General features: G+C 38.9%; 1 non-coding gene across 1 annotated transcript; it reads left to right on the forward strand.

The window, feature by feature from the left end:
* Positions 1–10,386: 10,386 nt before the first annotated feature.
* Trnag-ucc (transfer RNA glycine (anticodon UCC)) lies at positions 10,387–10,458 on the forward strand. Its single transcript has one exon. It is a non-coding gene; the product is annotated as a tRNA-Gly (tRNA).
* Positions 10,459–21,084: the final 10,626 nt, after the last annotated feature.

Here is a 21,084-nt window from a genome sequence, read left to right on the forward strand (position 1 = left end):
TAATAATAGATTTATCTTCTTGATAATAATATCCATCGGATTAGCAAAGTTTGCTCATTTTCGGTCACGTGGTGTCACGTGGTGTCACATAGAGCGACAGAGAGAGAGAGAGAGAGAGAGCGAGAAACATGTCTCTTGATCTACCATCTGTTTATCACCAAGATCCGCTTCCACGTCAGTTCAGGACTCAGTTCCACAACTCAGGACCCAGTTCCACAGTTCTGGACTCAGTTCCACAGCTCAGGACTCAGTTCCACAGTTCTGGACTCAGTTCCCCAGCTCAGGACTCAGTTCCACAGCTCAGGACTCGGTTCCACAAATTTAACCTATTTCTATGTATTACTTCAATAAATCATTCGCATCAATACTAAATACAGCGTAGTGTATTCAAGTAAATGTTATTCCAACTAAATTTTAACTTGAGCGTGAATCTCAATTTCAAATTTGCATCTTTAAACAAACCATTCTAAAATACACACGAATAAAGCATCGTCTTCGCCACTCATTAAGTTCAACCAATTTTTCGTTTTCAAAAAATTCTTTCGCACTTTTTAACGTCAACGATGAAAATCTACGTTTGAAATCATCGATAACAAAAGACGCGTAACAAAGCGAAAAGAAAAATCCGCCAGAAATCGTTTACAGATTGCGTAAATAGCGTCTTCATCGATTAACATCATCGGATTTCATCCAGTGAATAATTGTGTCAATTTTTACAGTTTGTCCGTCGAAGTTATTCAATTATGTAGCAGTAGCAGCAGCAGCAGCAGCAGCAGCAGCAGCGACCGTTTATGAATGTCTCTCTCCTCGCTTCGCTTCTCAGTCAACGCGCGATGATTTCATATTATATCAATATTGCGATGGCGGCAATTGTCGCATCAGTGTCAGGTTTAACAGCTGATAATAGGCTCTATTATATTGTCAATATCCCCTTCTAGTCATCTTTCATTACCGTGTTAATATGCTGTCAAACAAATTGATCTTCTGCCAGTCTCTGCGCTCTCTCTCTCCTCTCTAGCGATGAGTTATGAAAGTCTTATGATTGGTAGATCGAATATTATACCGACAGCCAATCGGCGTACAGAGATTTATTAGAGATTAATAAGCGGATGAGAAGGATGCTGGTGCTGCTGATGCTGCTGCTGCAGTGATGCTGGAAGCTCACTGGTTGCAGTAGTAACGGCACAAAATGAAAATGATAAGACTTACCGTTGATACAAAGCGGAACAAATAGTTCGGGGTCTGAATTTCAATATCATCAGTTTATTTCACAGATACCAGTTTTCAATCTGAAATGAAAAATAGTCCTTTATAAACATAAACAGTCTATCTGCATTTTCTCTCTCTCCTCTCTCCCTTCTCCTCTCTCTGCTCTCTCCTCTCTTCTCACCCACTCTCTCCTCTCTACCTATCTTTACCTCTGACCTCTCTCCCCACTCCTCTCTCTCCTCTCCTCTCTCCTCTCTCCTCTCCTCTCTTCTCTCCTCTCTCCTCTCTCTGCTCTCTCCTCTCTCCTCACCCACTCTCTCCTCTCTACCTATCTTTACCTCTGACCTCTGTCCCCCTCTCCCTCCCCTCTCCTCTCTCTCCTCTCTACCTATGGATAGCACGTTAGAATGGCTGTGTCACTGGTTGTGTATGGATGTCATCCCCGGAGACATTATTTCCACTCGCATTCTTTACATTTGTGTTGTGTGAATTTTTCATTACTAGATCTAAGTGCACACAGTGCGCGTCGAGTTGTCTTCTGTTTGATGCTCGCTCGAGCACCGACAGAAACAGATATGATTATATTTCGCCGGTGGTTCCTAGATTTATATTCTGACTGCATCAATGCCGTAATGCTTTAATGTTTGACAGACTCAATCTCTAGGGGTAGGGGGCAAATAGATAGATAGCTTTTATGAAGGAGCTAGTAAATTGGATGTTTGATATAGGAAGACCATACACTTTCGTATCCTCAGTAGAATACGATAGCGGCGACGACGACGGTCGACGAGGATACTTTTTTTTTCTTCATTTTCCGCGCAAGAAAAATAAGCCGGTCGGAAATGTGAAAATGTGTCTGGTGTATTTTACTCGCAATTTATCGTTGATGAAATGAACGGGAATATTTGAAAGTATCCGCCGGCAGATCGTGGTCAATATTTAATTTATTTCTAGGCAAATTCCAGTGGATTCTACTCTGATCTTGTAATCGATGAAATGGCCGTGAAATAAACGCAAATATTTGGAAGTATCTCCAGCAATTTGTGGTCGATTTCTGGTTTCTCTCTGGGCACAAGAGACAGCAGCGCATTGTGGGCTGAATTTGATTTCAGGTTAGGTTTGAATCAAAGAATTCAAATCAGTCAGATTTTTGTTCAGAACTATGAAATTGGTTCTTGGGTCAAATGAAACTCCATCTGAGATCATTTCATCTTGTCGGGGATAAATGTAAGATTTTTCAAATGGCTGAGAATCCTACAAAGAGCGAAATTATGGAACGAAATTACCCAAAACCTTGCATCACTTCACTTCGCAATAAGCTCTTGTGTCAAATAGTCTGAAATCCCGCCGATGATTTGGTTCTAATTTTTCTATTGTGTCCTAAAATATCCCCTTCGAGTTCGACTAAGTCGCTAAAACCAAAACGAATAAAACAGCGTCGCTAGAGGAATGGAACTGGGATCAGACGTCAGTTACCAATCGTTCATCTCTTTAAGCTTTCTACTTATTATGAATAATTAGAATGTTTGAGAAATTCGAGTTTTAGATTTAACGTGTATCAGACATTGCGAACAATACGACCCTGATGAACTGTCGTCGAGTATCCCCGCACACGGCTCTCAGGGGTAATGATCGGTCGGTGTCTGTGCCGACCATAATCGAGTTGAATCCAAACAGAGATACCCGTTCCCGCGTCGACTCAAAACATTGATCTTTGACGTATTAAACGATGACAGTTCAAACTGAGATGTCGATTTTAAAAAGATCAATTTCTTCTTCGCTGCAGCCACTGTATCAGCAATAAACGAAGCTGGGATTCGACTCCGAAAGGACTATGCGGCCGAGTTAGCGCCAGTGTTTATTCTGTTTGGACATATTACCAGAATGAACTTTTAAAACTATATGACTCTAAAATAGCACCATTTCTGATTTTCTCATAGAAACCACCTTAACCTATAATGAGTTTCGACAATGGAATTTTGAATTCAAACCTTGCCGATTTGTTCGAGTGATGTGGCATTAAATTGTGCATTCTTTATCCAATAGCAAAACAGGAATAAATGAATACCTTGCTCCGTGGACGTATGAACTAAAATAGTTTAGTCTAGTTAATAAGTCCATGTTTGGTCTTGCCTAACTTTGAACCACATATTGGTGGTCGACCGTCAGTCTTAATAAGTTATTAAGATTGAATAGAGAATTTATGTCCAATATGTTGAATTTTATGTCCAATATTAGTAAAATCTACAAGCAATCGATTGTTCGTTATAGGTAAAATAACCCATCAAATCAAAAACCAATAGACACAACATTTCGACCTCTTTCTCAAGAGACTACGTATCTTCAGGTGTGAAATATCTATAATTGAATAAACATCTTATATTACTGAATATAGAGTCAAATGGAAACTGGGATAAAAATCTGTGATGCGTTTAAAGTGGATGGCGACGGCTCAGATATTACTGTGAGAACCGAAACAGAAGTTTCTGCTACGATTATTGGAGCATCTGGAACTCGTGATGATTCCGCGTGTCTATCGGGTTTTTTCATTCTCTTATTGATCATAACTAACTGTATTTACAGGAAACAAAGGAACCTTTGTCGGTTTAAACGCTACATTTACCGAGGTATTCTCTTAAGCAGATGACGATCTCTGCGTGAATTTTCAAATAATGCGTTAAAATGTACAAAATCACTAGTTCTAGAACAAACGTACGGAGTCGATTTATCAAGTCAAGCCAAACCCAATGTTTTGGGTCAATGTAAAACCCATTACTTTGGTACTAGGTCCTGAGTCAAATCAAACCCACACAATTGTGGAACTGGGTCCAGGGTCAAATACAAGCCGCGCAATTGTGGAACTGGTTCCAGAATTAAATTCGATCAACTTTCTTTTATATTCGCTTATTGCTATTAAGAATCATTTCGTTAAAACTCGTCGCTGAAACGAAGCCCGTAAGAAAGATCATCGTCATCCAAATTACTCCGCAGCAGCAGCTACTGTATCAGCTACTGTAGCAGCATCCATTGTCATTTAGAAAATTACAATTTAGCATTCAGTAATGCGCGCATCTCTCTCACTCAGTCAATCGATCATAGTTAACAACGATCCATCACTAGATCTTACTGAAGTAAATCCCATTAATTCTTCACAGTTATCAGTTTTCTATATAATCACTGTTTCAGCTATAATGACCCCTTCATCCGTTTGTCGCGCTTCCCATTTTGTTTAGCGATGTCCTGAATTAACAGTGAAAATATGCCCGAAAATGACGCGCTCTCTTTTGTCATAATTATAAGTTGACACTTGTAGATGCTTGGCCTATAACGTGTATCATGCGGAGATATTAGAATATCCGTTGTTTTTCATGGTACAGATAGTAATGAGTCAATTATCTATTGTCACTCCTACCGACCAGTCAAATAAAAACTGCAACATATCACGACATGTATTCCTCCTACCTCATCATCAGCGGCGGTGGAGGCTGTGACACGAGGGGCTGCTTTAAACACAAATATTAACATTGTAAAGTATTTAAAGTGATAGGTTAGACTTGAAGACGTAATCAATGGCAATAATCGTTAATGAGACCTTCCATTCCCTCCCTCCTTCCTCTCCCTTCCATCTCTCTCTCCCTCTCTCCCTCTCTCCCTCTCTCCCTCCCTCCCTCTCTCCCTCTCTCCCTCCCCCCTCTCTCCCTCCCTCCCTCCCTCCCCCTCTCTCCCTCTCTCTTCACGAGCAGTGAGTATAGTTGTAGCCCTATAATCTCATATTTGTAAGTTGTGGTATATCAACACCCTTCTAGCCCCGTAGTGAATTGGCAGTGAACAGTCACGGATAGTCTGTGCTGTAGTCTAAGCTTCCCGAATCCCGGAGGTGTTAGGAGGGGAGAGGTGGAGGGTGGTACGATGGCTTAGGACACCCTGATATACTCTCACGGCTGTATAAAACGGACTGATAAAGATGCTGACAGGCTTTGTGAGGTACATTATATGTAAGTTGTTGATCTGATATTTTTCTAGGGTGGATGATATGTTGTTATTTTTTTTCACTCCGGTCTCAGCGTCTGAACGCGTCACTCTAATAATGATTGATTGTATACACGCCATACTGTTTATCAACTTCCGTTTATCTTGTCGTATATGATGCGACATTGGGTGTTAATTTACACACAGCCCAGGAAACGATCGGAACCTTCTGAAAGACGACGCAAACTGTTTAAAGTGGAATATTTCTCAGTTTTTGTTTCCGCTGTCGCACGTTGACACACGATATCGAAACGATGATAAATGACCTTGGAAGCAGTAGTAGAATTCACGCAGACGGCGCTGGGACGGCGCCCGCCTCGATATCAAATGAACAGTTTCCTGATTGACACCACCAATAAAATCACGATCGAGTTTAACTGTTTAAATCAAGATCCAAAAATGATTTCACTGATGATGTGTTGGTGTTGCTGCTGCTGTTGGTGCTAGTGCTGGTGCCGTTGTTGTTGGCGCTACCAGTGCTGGTGCTGGTGCTACCAATGCTGCTGCTGGCGCTACCAGTGCTGCTGCTGCTATGCTAGTGCTGCGGCTGGGGTTGTTGTTGGTACTGCTAGTGCTGTTGCTGCTGCTGCTGCTGCTGCTACTGTGGTTGGTGGTTGTGCTGGTGCTGGTATTGGTGCTGTGTATAACAGTATCCCCGGGTTCATGAGTCAAATTGAACCTAACCGGACACTGTGGTGTGCTTTGTGAGGGGTATGCTGTACGCACCCCCTAACTGTGTGGGGAGGGTGTGTAGTGTATATTCCAGTTGTAGTTTATAAGATGGCGGCGATGGGTGCTGCACGGGGCGGCGCGGTGACGCGTTGCGGTTAACGCCGCTGCCGACGATGCATATTTTCAGTGACATTCTGACGACTGCGGCGACGTAACCGTGGTGACGTGTGGTGACACTCAGAGTGCGGCAAAACCTAGTAATTTGTTGGCGCAAGATTGATGGCAAGAAAATTCGGATATGTAATTCCAAAATGTCGATTAATGTTGGGCAGAGAGAGAGAGGCAGAGTTAGAATTACTTCGGTCAAACTAGACGATGATTTATTATTTGGCTGCCGCGAGAAAATTTGATGAAAGAGAAATTAAGAGATGGTTTTCTGCGGCGTTCAGTGATTGCATTATCAAAGACGATCAGACGATCAGACTAGCTGCTGCATTCGTGCATTCAGCTGCCTCTTTCTCTGCCTCTCTCCTCCCTCGCTTCCCATGAGCCTATCCATCTCTCCTTCCTGTGCCCCCTCTCTCCCTCTCCTTGTCTCCTCTCCCCCTCTCCTCTCTCCCTCTCCTTGTCTCCTCTCTCCCTCTCCTTGTCTCCTCTCCCCCTTTCCTCTCTCCCTCTCCTTGTCTCCTCTCCCCCTCTCCTCTCTCCCTCTCCTTGTCTCCTCTCCCCCTCTCCTCTCTCCCTCTCCTTGTCTCCTCTCCCCCTCTCCTCTCTCCCTCTCCTTGTCTCCTCTCTCCATCTCCTTGTCTCCTCTCCCCCTTTCCTCTCTCCCTCTCCTTGTCTCCTCTCCCCCTCTCCTCTCTCCCTCTCCTTGTCTCCTCTCCCCCTTTCCTCTCTCCCTCTCCTTGTCTCCTCTCCCCCTCTCCTCTTTCCCTCTCCTTGTCTCCTCTCCCCCTTTCCTCTCTCCCTCTCCTTGTCTCCTCTCCCCCTTTCCTCTCTCCCTCTCCTTGTCTCCTCCCCCCTCTCCTCTCTCCCTCTCCTTGTCTCCTCTCTCGCTCCCTCTCAGACTGTCACTTTATAAAATGACGTTTGATAGGGCCATTTGACGGCCAATATGACAAACTATGAGCTTGACGTGATAGTTGGTGGTATATGTGTCTGTCATGAAATACACGTGATATACACGTATAATAGACGTGAAATACACGTGAATAAACGTGAAATTCACGTGATTCGTGTCATCAGATAAATTTAATTAAATAACTCGGTGACGCGACACGGATTCTGAGATTAAAGGACACCAACATACATATATACATATATACAGTTTAACAGCAGCCGCGGCAGCAGCAGCAGCAGCAGCCTCATTTATCAATGATCTCAATCCCTCTGTCTGAATTCATTCAATTAACCAATCACCTTCTTTTTGTAGCGGTGTGAAAAATGTATTTCTAAGATCGCATCTCGACTCCGGTTCGAGTTGAGGAGAGGCTTATATCAAATCTGTATTATGGAGATTGATGATGATTTTCTGGCGACGTTTCGTGTGCGAATTTATTCTTCGTCTTGATTTATTCGTATCGTCGTTTCGGGCTAATCTGCGGCTCGTGGTATCAATTTCATTACAACCTCATCTCATCCAACACTTGCCCTCATCACCCCCCCCTCCTCACCCCTCCCCCTCCCCGCCATAGGAGTACTCCCAATACAACCATAATTCAAATATACATTATAAATTTGCCATCCAAATAGTTTCGGTGTGTTATAATTATTTTGTTTTAATTTGTTATATGACTCGACAGTGGAACAGTTGTGAGTCTAGAATCCAACTCTCAAAGTCAAATAATCAGTCATTTTAGGTCAAACTACTCAAAACTGTGGAACTGGATGCAGAAATATTCTGTCAGATGCTAGCTGTGATATGCGGTGATAATGTTACAGTGCAGTACTGTTTATACCGTATATAAATTACCCTTCATTATTTTGTATCAAATCTTAGTTTGATCAATTAATAGAATTCAGAAAAATGTCCACGGAAAAATTGTCCCAATTTGTGAAGGAAAAAAAAAGTTAATAGTAATTATTTAATGTATATGAGTTTCTTTGTTTTGGATTGTAGATATTTCTCATAATTTTTCTAAAACATTAGTTTCCTATGAAGATAACTATTAAGATATAAAACTCGAAACGCATCAGAATAAACTGCGCTAAGCTCAAGGAAACTTTTCGTGCTCTTTATATTTTCACTGTTGGATGATTATGATCACGGACTCTGAATGTTTCATCTCGACGGTAGTTTTACAGTAGATTTAATTCATAACAACACGATATCGATCTGCTGTATGAATATATAACGCGTCACTAGTTGTAACGGTGTTTGATGTGTATTATCACCCGATGATCATTAAACCGTGTGATTGTATTTTACGCTCCTTTTACGCCTAACGTTTAGGAATAATATCAAACTATTGAGATATCATAAAAATAACAATTGATATCTCGAGGTACTTGAGACATCGCCGAGTAAAAAAGTGAAGTCAAGATGGGTGATTATATTTCTCAGGAAATACTCGGAACTCATGTTGCGATTTTAGATTGGATTTTCTCTTTGTTAGTTCACGATGATTTCCGTGTTTTGTGAAACGATCTCTGTGTTTTTTCTAATAGACTGCTGCATACATTGAGCGAAGATCGATTTTTATATGAAACTAGACACAATCTCAATAACTAAAACATCCATAGTCTTCGACATCAGTTGCGATTGTCAATAGTTAGAGTCAACTCAAAACTGTGCACAGTCGTCCAGTCATCCAGTCATCCCATGCGGTGGAAGTGTGCGTGAGGTGTGCGGGTGGTGTGCGTGAGGTGTGCGTGGGATGTGCACGAATGTATCTAAAACGCAGTTTTCGGATACTGATCCGTTCGAATCTGGTCGGATTCAATTTTACTGTGAAAAGTTGTCACTTAATTTCCAAAATTCAATTTGATGAATCTATTTTTGATACCTGTTCAATTCATTGATTAAACCGATGCGTCACGTGTCGCTGTCACGTGATACTGCAGCAGACGGCTTTTGTCGCCCGTTTTCAGAAGAAAGACAAAACCGGCGCCGATGAATTTCAATTCGTGGACATGAAAAATTCATTACTAAGTAGGAAAATGTAGTGAGTGCGACAACGCGGCTTCACCCCCCGTTAAAGCTTAGGTAATAAAACCAGGCTTATGTGAGCTGCAACTCAGCTGTTTTATGGAGGCTGGATGCAGTCATCCCGACTATCTATCCATCATCTTACCGCAGTGGTGAGAGATGCTGTCAGGTAATCTCGGATTGCCGCTTCTAACCGCTCGATTTCAATTTCAAATCCAACCACGTGCAATCAATTTATTTTCTTTTTTCAATACAAGATTTTATATATATGAAACGAACTGAAACGGGAAAAGTTTGGATATTTTTCGAACGAAAAAAGAAAGGTTGATTTCAAATGCTGCCAGAATTTACATTTTTCTTCAATTTCAAATTCGGATAATTGAAAATGGAAGACGTCGAGGGGGGCATTTATTCATAAATTCATCTTACTTTGAACGTGAAGTAATTCGATTTTATCGCATTCGAAACTGATTCGATTAAAGAATTGAATTATAATCGATTAAACCTAGCGATTTGAAGCGGTAATAAAGAGGAATGAGCGTTTAGGGAATCTGCGCGATCGAGACTCCCGTGTGTGAATATTATATCCACATCTGAGCCGAATCTGATAAAACACAAGCTGCATTTAAAAACAGATCAGCACCGATAAAAAGTAGGTCGACTTGCGACGCGACGCGATCGGTTGCAGACTCTGGCATGCGATTGTCAGCGACGCAGTGAGAGATCTGTGCAGGCTGTGACTGTGGCGGTTGCGTCGTAAGCAGAATCTATGACAGGGTCCGATCTAAGCACTTGTACGATTGCCCGGGCCAAAGTATATTCTCATCAGGGCAAGTAGGTTATCATTATCACTTGTCTCCCGGGCTAGTGCAGTGCAATTTTATGTCACAAAGCTTTTTCCACACTAGATACAACGGATGATAGTGCCACCAATCGGACTGTCTGTGTAGGGCAAGTAGCTTTTTAAGGGGGCTAGCGAAATTTCAGATACGCTTGCCCCCCGGGCAAGTGGCTTTCATTCCTTAGATCGGACCCTGTATGAACATGCGCGACTGATTGCAACTCGGATCGCTGGCAGTCGCTAGGGCCTATAGGTCGACTGCGGGTCGTTGGCGGTCAATGAAATCCATCAGGTAGTAGAGGGGCAGGCAGGTGGACGGGTCAACGGTGAGGCTGTCAGTCGCGACAGAAAACTGCATCGCAGCGAGTCGCGAGGCCGGTTTGACCTAATCGCCATTATCTACAGACGTCACATGTGTTGTTCGTCGTTAACTATGGCTTAGCCGCTTACAGTTTACAGTCGACACAACGCGCCGATATTACAAGCGGCGTTCGTGGTGTAAAGGTTAGCATCGTTGCCTTCCAAGCAGTGGATCCGGGTTCGATTCCCGGCGAACGCACGAATTTATTTTTCAATTTTTTAATCACGACCGGGTTGAAGGGGTTTGAATTAGTGGTGAATAATCGATTTTATCGCATCCTAAACTGATTCGATTGAAGAATTCAATTCTAATCGATTAAACCTAACGATTTAAAGTGGAACTGGATCCTGAACTGTGGAACTGGGTCCTAGAATGCGGAACTGGGTCCTGAACTGTGCACTACGTCCTGGGGGTATATTCCAGTGTTTTATCACTGCCTTTACTTTGCTCTTTCATGCAAAATGCTGCACTCGGCAATATTTCCACACAATCCGTATTTTCGAAGCTAATTTCCACTGAAATCGAACGATAACTAGCTACAATTTCTGTGAACAATTCGTCCATTATTTACCGTCAAGGCGACAACAGTATCTGTAGCCTCCGGTCATAATTAACAATCTATTCAAATAAATTACTGATACAAGAAATTAACGTTTCTTTAAGAATGCCTCTCGCACCCCCTCCCCGCACCCCCTAACAAGAATCATTATGATTTGAAGAGCTCGCCATGCTCGATACAGAGAGATTCACGCGAACGGACAAGACGGGACCAATTCAATAAAAACAAGAGAGAGAGATATTAGAGATTTACAGATGAAATGAAATTGTCACGGAAGATGCTGTTAATAGTTCCTACATCAAAAGGAAGTAAATTTACGAGTAATTTTCCGCACGACGGAACAAATTTGTAATTTCACAAGGCGCCATCTTGCTATTGAATTATGTGTCGCGATAAATGAATGTCATGAAATGCTATTTGAACCAGTGAGTGAAAATCGATTTATGTTACATTATAATCCACACCCCCTACGCGCCCTCTCCTCCCTCCTCCCTCCCGCGTGCTGCGAAGATCTGTTAGTTCTTGTTGTGGAAATCATTTCTCATTTTAGTTGTATATATGATCAATGATGTTTATAATGAAATTTATTGAACGCCATAATCCATCCAGAGACCATCTAAAATCGAGTAACTCAACTACCAATCGACATTGGGGAGCTTGAAACTAACGGACCATCCTGAAACAAGTATTGGGGAACTTGAAACTCGAGGACCATGCAGATTAGAGGGGAGCTAGAAACTGAGAGGTCATGGAGAAATAAGTTTGAAACTTAAGACTGGTTTCAGTTCCACAATTCTTAGAATTTGCGTCTAGCTATGGATTAAACTTTGGGAATGAACCAATTTTGAACCAAGGCGCTTACATAATCGCAACTTCAGAGCTGACATATATCTGCTGTTTTCCTTACTAACAGTTGAAAATGATGATTATTAATAAGAGCTGATTCTATAGATTAGTTCTAGAGATATTAACTTATCGGGCTAAAAGACACAGAGTGAATAGGGTTATTGCTCCACCACCGATCTCTGTAACCACCAGTAATTACATTTATCATGCATGCACACCCATTTTCACAACTCATTCATGAATATTATACCGAAAATTAGATGAAAAATCTGCTTATATTTTTCATAGACTGCATGTGTTTATTTTTGTTTCTGTTAGAAATTAGGACTAATAAGTTTGGACAAAAATTCGGACTTTATTGAAAACAGATGCATTTAATGCAGTTGCTCGTATTTGAGAACTCTTGCTTTTTTCTGAAGGAAAGATATATCGAATAAAGTTGCTGCTATATTGACTGAATATTTCTCCCTTGAGAGATTCATCCGCAGTCATAGAATCAACCGACTGCAATTTACAGTTTATTACTGATAATAAATTCACGCCCTGTAGTAGGTGATAATATCATGAGATTATCAGATTACAATCTCAATAGAATCTCAATAGGAATTGAGATTAAAAATAATGCAATTATGTACACCCCTGAAACGCCTTATACAGATGTGACTAAATCTCAGGTGATCATAATTCCCCTCTCCCTCCCCTCTTCCTCTCCTCTCCCTCTCCCTCTCCATCGGTTCATCTCAATCTTATAATTGGATTATTAATTGAAGAAGCTTCTCTGAATGTTAATTAAGATGAACGACGCTTAGCGAAAAATATGTCGATCTTTTCGTGGAGTGCAGAAAATTGCTTCAAGTCTGTGATAATATTAAGTGATGCTATCAAAGATTTTCTTCGCAAGGAATGAAGACGGTTAAACAGTTCGGGCAAGTCATCTGATGAGATCACACTACACACTACACACTACACACTACACACTACACACTACACACTACACACTACACACTACACACTTCAGCCGTGGAAATGTAATCTTTTGAATAATGTTAAAGTCTATTATATTCTCTCAAATTAATGGTTACTAATGTTAATATTGAGACGATTAATTTACGAAATAATAATTTAAACAACCTCCCTTGAAGTAATGTGCAGGAAAGACTTCTTTTCTCGCTCAGACTCAACTAACTTGTTTTCATCTGATGCATACCTTGACCCAGTTCCACAGTCGTGAGTTAAAGTTAGTTTATTTTCAATGAGTTAAATCTTAACAACTCCGGAACTGGACCACTTCTGTTTTATGTATTTGTTCACACGTGACGTTGTTCTCTAACTCATGTCTTTTGATTTTAATCCGTGATGAATAAATTGCATTTACAATCTTTATATTCATATTTACAGTTTTCAAGAACTTTTCATCTTTAGCGAAATTTATTGTGAGATTTTTCTTATATATTCGTTATACACGTGATATTGTCGTTTTCTCGACTCAAGTGGATTTAGATTTTCAGACTTTCTTTACTGGTGATATTTTCTAACGATGTTAGATTTTCTCGCACGCGATTTAATGGACACAAACACTATTACTATACGTGAAACCGATGATGATCGATTCTCTGAGTTCTGATGCGATCCCGAGGACGTTTTCCATTATATGCTCTTTCATTCAGCGTAAATTATAAGGCGAAGCGATGATGACCAACTCGGGGCCAGAATATCATTAATTGTCTGCAAAGAGATGATATCAACGCCGAGAGCTCATCTCTGAACTCCGTTACATTTCACTGAACCAGAATATTAACCCGTTATAAAAAAAACCTACGTTTATCTTTGCTCGAGCCAGGTCCCCCTTTGGAAGATATAAATTACGACAGTCCGGTCGTCACGGGGTCACCAGGGGCTCGTCGAACTCGACAGAATTTCTATCAGTACTGTTTCTATTAATCATTCAATTAACGCGTATATGTCTCACAGGTGCCGGGACCAGTGTCGGATTATGATATCAATTTGGACAGTTAATTCAGTCCTCAGCGACACGACGCTGAACGTCCTGAGAACCGTAGTGTTAATCCGTATAGGCGACGAGTGTTTATTGTCTATGAGAGTGTCCACACTCGGGAATCGAAATGACTATTCCGTTTAAACTGAACGTACTATACACAGACTGCTGCGCATACATATTTCAGAGTTTGTTAATTCATTGAAAACAACAAAAAAAATCATTGAGATAGAAGAAGAGTTTTGTATATTTTCCTAAAGTCGAGCAGCAGGTATCAATCTGCAGCCTGGACGTACTTTACGCAGACTAATGCTGCATATTTCAATATACGTTTATCAGAGTTTTTAAATTCATCGATAATTTTTTCTTTTAATGTCTTTCAATTTCTAAACTATCTTTGCTGATTGTGAGGTTTGTTTTAAAATGTCTTATAATTTTCTGGAGTGGAGTTCTACATTGTAGGCAAATAAATTATTATTGCTATTATAATTATGGGAATAACAAAGAAATTCATTGAGATAAAAGTACGGATACAATCAGCATTAAGAGTGAGTTCAGATCTCACAAAACTGAATTATCCAACATTAATTCGTTACATCTCAAATTTCTGTAAAAATTATGGTAATTGCGGGTCCCCGGGGACGCGGAGTGTAAACGAAAAACGTTTGGTCAAAACTTGAGTCGGGTGAAACTGTCAGTGGACATATTGCCTTCGATACGAGACGTTTGTCTAAGACAATAACATCATTAATTCAAAAACCTGTGAAGATGGACGACGACAGCGGAATCGACGCCAGGGAATAAAATGGGATATTTTTCTGTGACTAATCGGACGCTATGACCTGTCATTTATTAAATGATGATTTAATTAAACGCATCTCAAAAGACATTAGTTAGATCTACAGACACAGACAGAGAGAGGGGAGAGGGGAGTGAGAGGAGAGAGTGGAGAGAGGGGGAGAGGGGAGTGAGAGGAGAGAGGGGAGTGAGAGGAGAGGGGAGAGAGAGGAGAAATATTGCTTCTTTATCTTAGCCTGAATTTATGCATATTTTGAAGAGAAAGATTTATTACTGGAATTTTCAAATAAAATGTTTTATGTCTATCATAATTCTGAAGGTTCAGACCCAGGCTCCAGTTACAGTCATGAGTTACGATAGTCTAGAAGTTATCATAAATCATAAAAGTGATCACAAGTTGTTATATTGACTGGAGAGACTGGTCTGGCCTGCAATCAAAGCGATGACTATATTGTTTCTGACTCCAGGGCGGCTCGATACCAACCAGTCGGGACCAACAATAAAACCCGGTCGAATTGACATTGGTCATGTCTAACAACTTACAACCGGTCTTAAGAATAAAACATATTTGCTCGTTTCCTGGGATTAAGACTAATCTCTGTAATAATCTGCGGATTAGTGATAGGGATTATCCATCATTTTTATTACTGATATTTAGTGTTAATTACACGAGAGAATCTAATTATTCATCAGTTTGGTGTTTACATTAGATTCCTGCCAGAATCCAGATAAACTCTATAGACCATCATCATCACCCCCTCCCCCCCTGACTGCGGGAACACAGACCATAAATTCTCAAAACAATTTCCATATACCTAATGACGTTTTGGCGATACATCTTAACAATCACACTACACAATTACACGCACTCACCCTCGCAAAATTACACGCACTCACCCTCGCAAAATTACACGCACGGAAATATACACTAAAATACACGCAGAAATTCATATTTCATCTCGTTTTAGATGGGATGAAATATTTTCGTGGATTTCAATAAAAGCCACAGAATCGACAAAAATCAACGACCGGCGAAAATAAACGGCGTCCGCCACTCGCTCGTGCGGGATCAGATAATAAAACACATCGGTTGTAATTAGGATGAAGTTAATGTGAATTTATGAAGAGTCGTTGATTACCTTTGATGTGTGTTTTTTATCATTAGACAGACCAGCTGTTTCTATAACTACATCCTTCTAGTCTAATAAATACCCTTACCCCAGCTCACGCCCCCTAGCGGAAAAATTAAAAATTGAATTCTCTGCTATCGAGACAATTCATTTTTGTAAAATATACAAGGTGAAGGTGAAATCATTCTCAAAAGGTGGCCATGAATTCGGTAGTTTTTGTGGTCTAAAAATCTCGCTAGGTCAGTTTTAGATTGTTCTGTTAATAGCATGTGAGATAAAAGGTCTCCGTGTTATTGAGATGACGTCTCTGTGGGGCTCAGTTCTGTACACGAGAATTTCACTATGAAACAGCGACAGCGACTAGAATATAGTTTTATTCATACAACCATCATATCTATTACAACCACGGAAAACAACACAAAAACACGGAAAATAAAGTTCGATCGCTCCTTTTCGTGACGTAGAAACTTTTAGAGAACCTCAAATAAACGGCAGAATTTTCATTTGGAAAATATTGACGTCACTTTCTATGGCTATAAATAAATCCGTTGAAAACCTCTCCTTTATAAATATATGAATGTAGTTGAATTTATGCACACGTTCCGCAACTTATTTCATCAGTAGTGAATGGAAGCAGTTTATATTAACACGAAGAGAATATTTCTAGATTTAATTTACGTCTCATTCACTGAAAGTTTTACTGATGAATTCATTCAAATTTAACACAATAGGAAAATCAAATGGTTGAAAAGTCAGATGTTTGATTACAACATTACCAGTACAAGTGTTACATTGACGACACCTCGACTCAACCTGTGTCAGAGTGTTCAAACTCGCCCTGTTAAATGGTTTTACAAATTCAATGTTTTAGTATATCTAGGCTGGTATCTACCGGGGTCAGTACTAGGTTTGATATTCAACGCATTCACGTTGTTAGTTCTAAAACGATTTAAATCTGATGTTTATTTTCTCATCAAAATTCTCGCTGTAAACGATCTTTTGTTTATGATCGCTACATTCATTTTGTATCCGCTGAGAACTGCGTACATTTACGCCGTTTTGGGGGATTTTCTGTTTCGCGTAGATGACTGGCATTTTGGTTGGATTTTTATCTCAGTCGCTTTGCCGTTTTTCTACATATTTCAGATGACACGTAACTGGTGCACTGTACTGCTCAGTCTAGAGCGGTTAATCGTCGTATTGTTTCCTATAAAATCTCGTAAATTTCCCAAGAAGTTGATATCAGTTTGGGCGATGGTGTTTATTTCATTGTTAGGTTTTTGTGGTCATTTTATTCAATTTATACGAGGTCATAGTTTGGGATTCTTGAACTGTCCCTCATATTGGCCGTATATCATGATACGGGCTAAACAATATTATCCTAAATGGGTTAGACAAATGTTTTATGAATGGCGTTACATAACATCAGAGCGCTATTTATTCCTGTATCTAACTGCTATTCTTCCGATTTGTATTTTGATTTTCACCAATGTAATTCTAATTTCGGTGATATTTTACCGTCGGGTTACTCGACGTTCACAGCTCGGTGTAACTGATGAATCGTCTAGAAGGGAAATGAGGGTTTTGAGGATGGTTTTATCAGTAGTTTTATTGTTTATTATTTGTGAAGGGTTTGGTTTTATCGACCGCGTGATGGGATCGCTTGTCAACCGTATAAGACAAATATCGTTAGGATTTTCTATCATTGATTCGTCAGTAAATTTTATCGTGTATTGCGCGACAAATGATAAATTCAGAAAAGAAGCAATTCATATTTCATTTATTTATTTCCTGAATAATTTACATCAATAAATAGATACCAGACAAAATTACAATAGATGATTAATTTGGTTCATACAAAATATATATAAACTGATGTAAAATAACAGCAGGGCAACCAGAGGAAAGCAGAGCTTGTAATATCAGGCACCCCAAAAGGAACAAATAGAGATGAAATACGCACGATACACACGCACACACACTCGCAAGCAAGCAGCACACACGCACACACCAAAACACCCACCACATATAAGAAAACCACACACATATATTCACACACATTTACAAATAGACACACACACACACACAAAAATCTATACATATAAATACATAAAGTTATACCTTGGAGTTTATTCCAAGGTTATACATACATCATATGAGCGTAAGTAAGTACCATTTGAGAAGGTCATTGCACCTTATACATTATTATCATTATTATTATTTTCATGAATAAACTGTAACGATTAATAATGAGAAAGTAAATGGTTTTTTGTTCGATTTTTGAAACTTTCAATAGAAGGGGAGTTTTTAATTGAATCATTCATAATATTCCAAATATTTGGACCGTTGACTTTTATTGAGAAACCTTTTAGATTTGATTTGAATGAGTCAGGGCGGATGTTGTTGCTGTTTCTAGTGTTGTATCCAACGTCATTCGTCTTAAAAAAATTATTGAACATCTCAGGTAACTTGTTATTGACATATAGATACATGAATTGTCCAATTTGAAAATTGTTTATATCTGCCAATTTAAGAATTTTTGCAGACTTAAATAATGGTGAGGTATGGGCTCTAAAATCGGTTTTAAAGATAATGCGGACCGCTTTCTTCTGGAGAAGTTCCAGCTTTCTTAAGTTTGAAGGATAAGTATTACCCCATACAATATTACAATAGGTGAGATGGCAATAAATGAAAGAATAATACAACTGCAGTAAAGTTGTTTTTGACAAAATTCCATAAAGTCTACCCATTATACCGATGAACCGTGATAGTTTAGTACAGATGCTATTAATGTGTGACTTCCAAGTAAGCTGGTCGTCAACTTGAACGCCTAGAAATTTTGTTGTCGAGACTTGTGATATAGACATATTGTTGATTTTGATAGAAATTGAGTGTTTATGTTTAGCACGACTGAAAAACATGAAATGAGTCTTTTTCAAATTCAATGAAAGCCTATTTGCCCGAAACCAGATATTCAGTTTGTGTAGTTCTGTATTTACTATTATAGTTAACTCATTAATATTGATATGAGAAGTGAATACATTAGCATCATCAGCAAACATGATAAGATTAAAAATGCTTGATGCGTTTGCAAGGTCATTTATATATAATAAGAAAAGGATCGGCCCCAAAATAGATCCTTGAGGCACTCCACAGAATACAGGATAGCTAGTGCTAGTAGTCTCTTTAAAAAGAACAGTCTGAAAACGGTTTGAAAGATAGTTTCTAAACCAGAGTAATGGCGTACCTCTGATGCCATAATGGCAAAGTTTAGACAATAGAATTTCATGATTCACTGTATCAAATGCACGCGAAAGGTCTAAAAATATTCCTATAGTTGATTTGCCATTGTCTAAGTTATTGATAATTTTATCTATGATAACAGTAATAGCCATGTTGGTGGAATGGTCTTTTCTAAATCCAAATTGACATGGAGATAGTATTTTATACTTGTCCAAAAAACTTATAACTCTTTTGTAAACTACTTTTTCTAAGATCTTGGAAATACATGGGAGTATTGATATTGGTCTGTAGTTTGAAAAATGTGAAACATCTCCAGATTTGAACAAAGGTAATATCTTAGATATTTTGAAGGATTCAGGTACTTGTCCATTAATCAAACTTAGATTTAAAATATGAGCTAACGGCCGAGATATAGCGTCAATTACTCTCTTAAGGATCTTTTGATTGATACCATCATGACCAGTGTTATTACTATTTTTAAATTTTGAAACAATATTTTCAATTTCCAAAGAATCTGTGGGAGAGAAAAAGATATTATTTTGTTGTGGCGGACCCAGAAAAGAAAAAAATGTTTTGTTAGTAGGTAAAATATCATTGGCTAGATTTGGACCCGCTTGTGCAAAACACTTATTAAATTCATTGGCTATACTAACATTATTTTTGTACATAACACCATTCTGTTCAAAAACATCAGGATATTTAGAATTTGATGATTTTCTATTAATTAGGTCATTAATTATTTTCCAGGTTTCCTTGGGATCTCTCGCATTGTTTAACATAGAGTTATAGTGAAGCGTTTTAGCCTTTTTGATACAAGTATTAAAAACGTTTCTATATCTATTGTAGATATCTCTATCAGTTTGAAGTTTACTAGACAGGTATCTTCTATAAAGAGAATCCTTCTTTTTCAAAGAAATCAATAAACCGTTAGAAAACCATCCGTGTTTCTTGTCCCTATATATCGAAAACTTTCTATTGATTATAGGGAAACATTCCGTGTAGTATTTATAGAATACATCATAAAAAGAGTTATAGGCAACATTAGCATCATGAATATTAAACACATGAGTCCAATCATGTGCAATTAGCTTTCGTTTAAATCGAGCGATATCATGATCTGACATTTTTCGATAACTAACTGTCCTAGTTGATGTATGGTTGACTTTGATTTCCGGCATAATTGCAAAAATTGGAAAGTGGTCAGATATATCATAGATCAGAATCCCTGAAATTGCATCGAAACTAGAATAACAGTTTGAATATATATTGTCAATAAGAGTAGAAGATCTGTCGGTTACTCGTGTTGACTTATCTATTAAATTCGTAAAACCAGTTGAAAGCATATTAAAAATAAAATCTCCAGTCGGTTTATGAGAGTCGGCGTTGAAAAGATTTATATTGAAATCGCCCAAAATGAAGCACTTACGCCCTGTTCTAGTTAAGTTTTCTAAGAGTGGTAGAAAATCAGTATTAAAGTTATTGACACTTGCATCAGGCGGTCGATAGATTGTGCCAACAATATGTTTTGACATATTATGTGGTAATTGGATTTCTATAAATAAACTTTCGAATGTGTCATTTACACATGTAAAATCATCCAGTATCCTAAATTTAATGGTGTTGTGGACAAACATCGCTATTCCACCACCACGCGTATCCTGTCTACTTATGAAAATCGACTCATAATCAGGCAAATTATACATTGACTTGTTGTCATGTTGAAGTTTAGTCCACGTTTCAGTAAAAGCTAAGATCCCAAAATTGAAACAGAGGGAGTGTAAATATAATTGCAAATTCTCAAAATTCTTATTAAAACTCCTTATATTTAGATGAAACAAGGAGAAGTTTGATAATCCAAACTTTGATAATTGCATTAAATCCTTATAATATTTACTACTTGAACCTACGATAAACTCAGGATGTGCATGACTGGCCATCTGCTAGTGGAATTGAAGCGTGATAGTAATACTTCGACGGCACTCACCGTTACATAATAAATTTCGCTCATTATGAACATAGTACGCATATGTATACACAAAAAAATCAATGAAAGCAAAGAAAAATTGACGATGTAGAAAATATGTGATCACAGCACATACTATTAGCAATAAACCATACCGAGTAACTAAAGCCATGAGCATATGAAAGGATTAGCTCCTCCTAAATAATTTTAAGATGCTAAATAATAATTGTTATCAAGGAATTATGATTTGACAGGATTAATCAAACTAGGATACACGATTCAATATCTC

This window comes from Tubulanus polymorphus, chromosome 3 (genome assembly GCF_964204645.1).
Source record: "Tubulanus polymorphus chromosome 3, tnTubPoly1.2, whole genome shotgun sequence".
Lineage (NCBI taxonomy): Eukaryota > Metazoa > Nemertea > Palaeonemertea > Tubulaniformes > Tubulanidae > Tubulanus > Tubulanus polymorphus.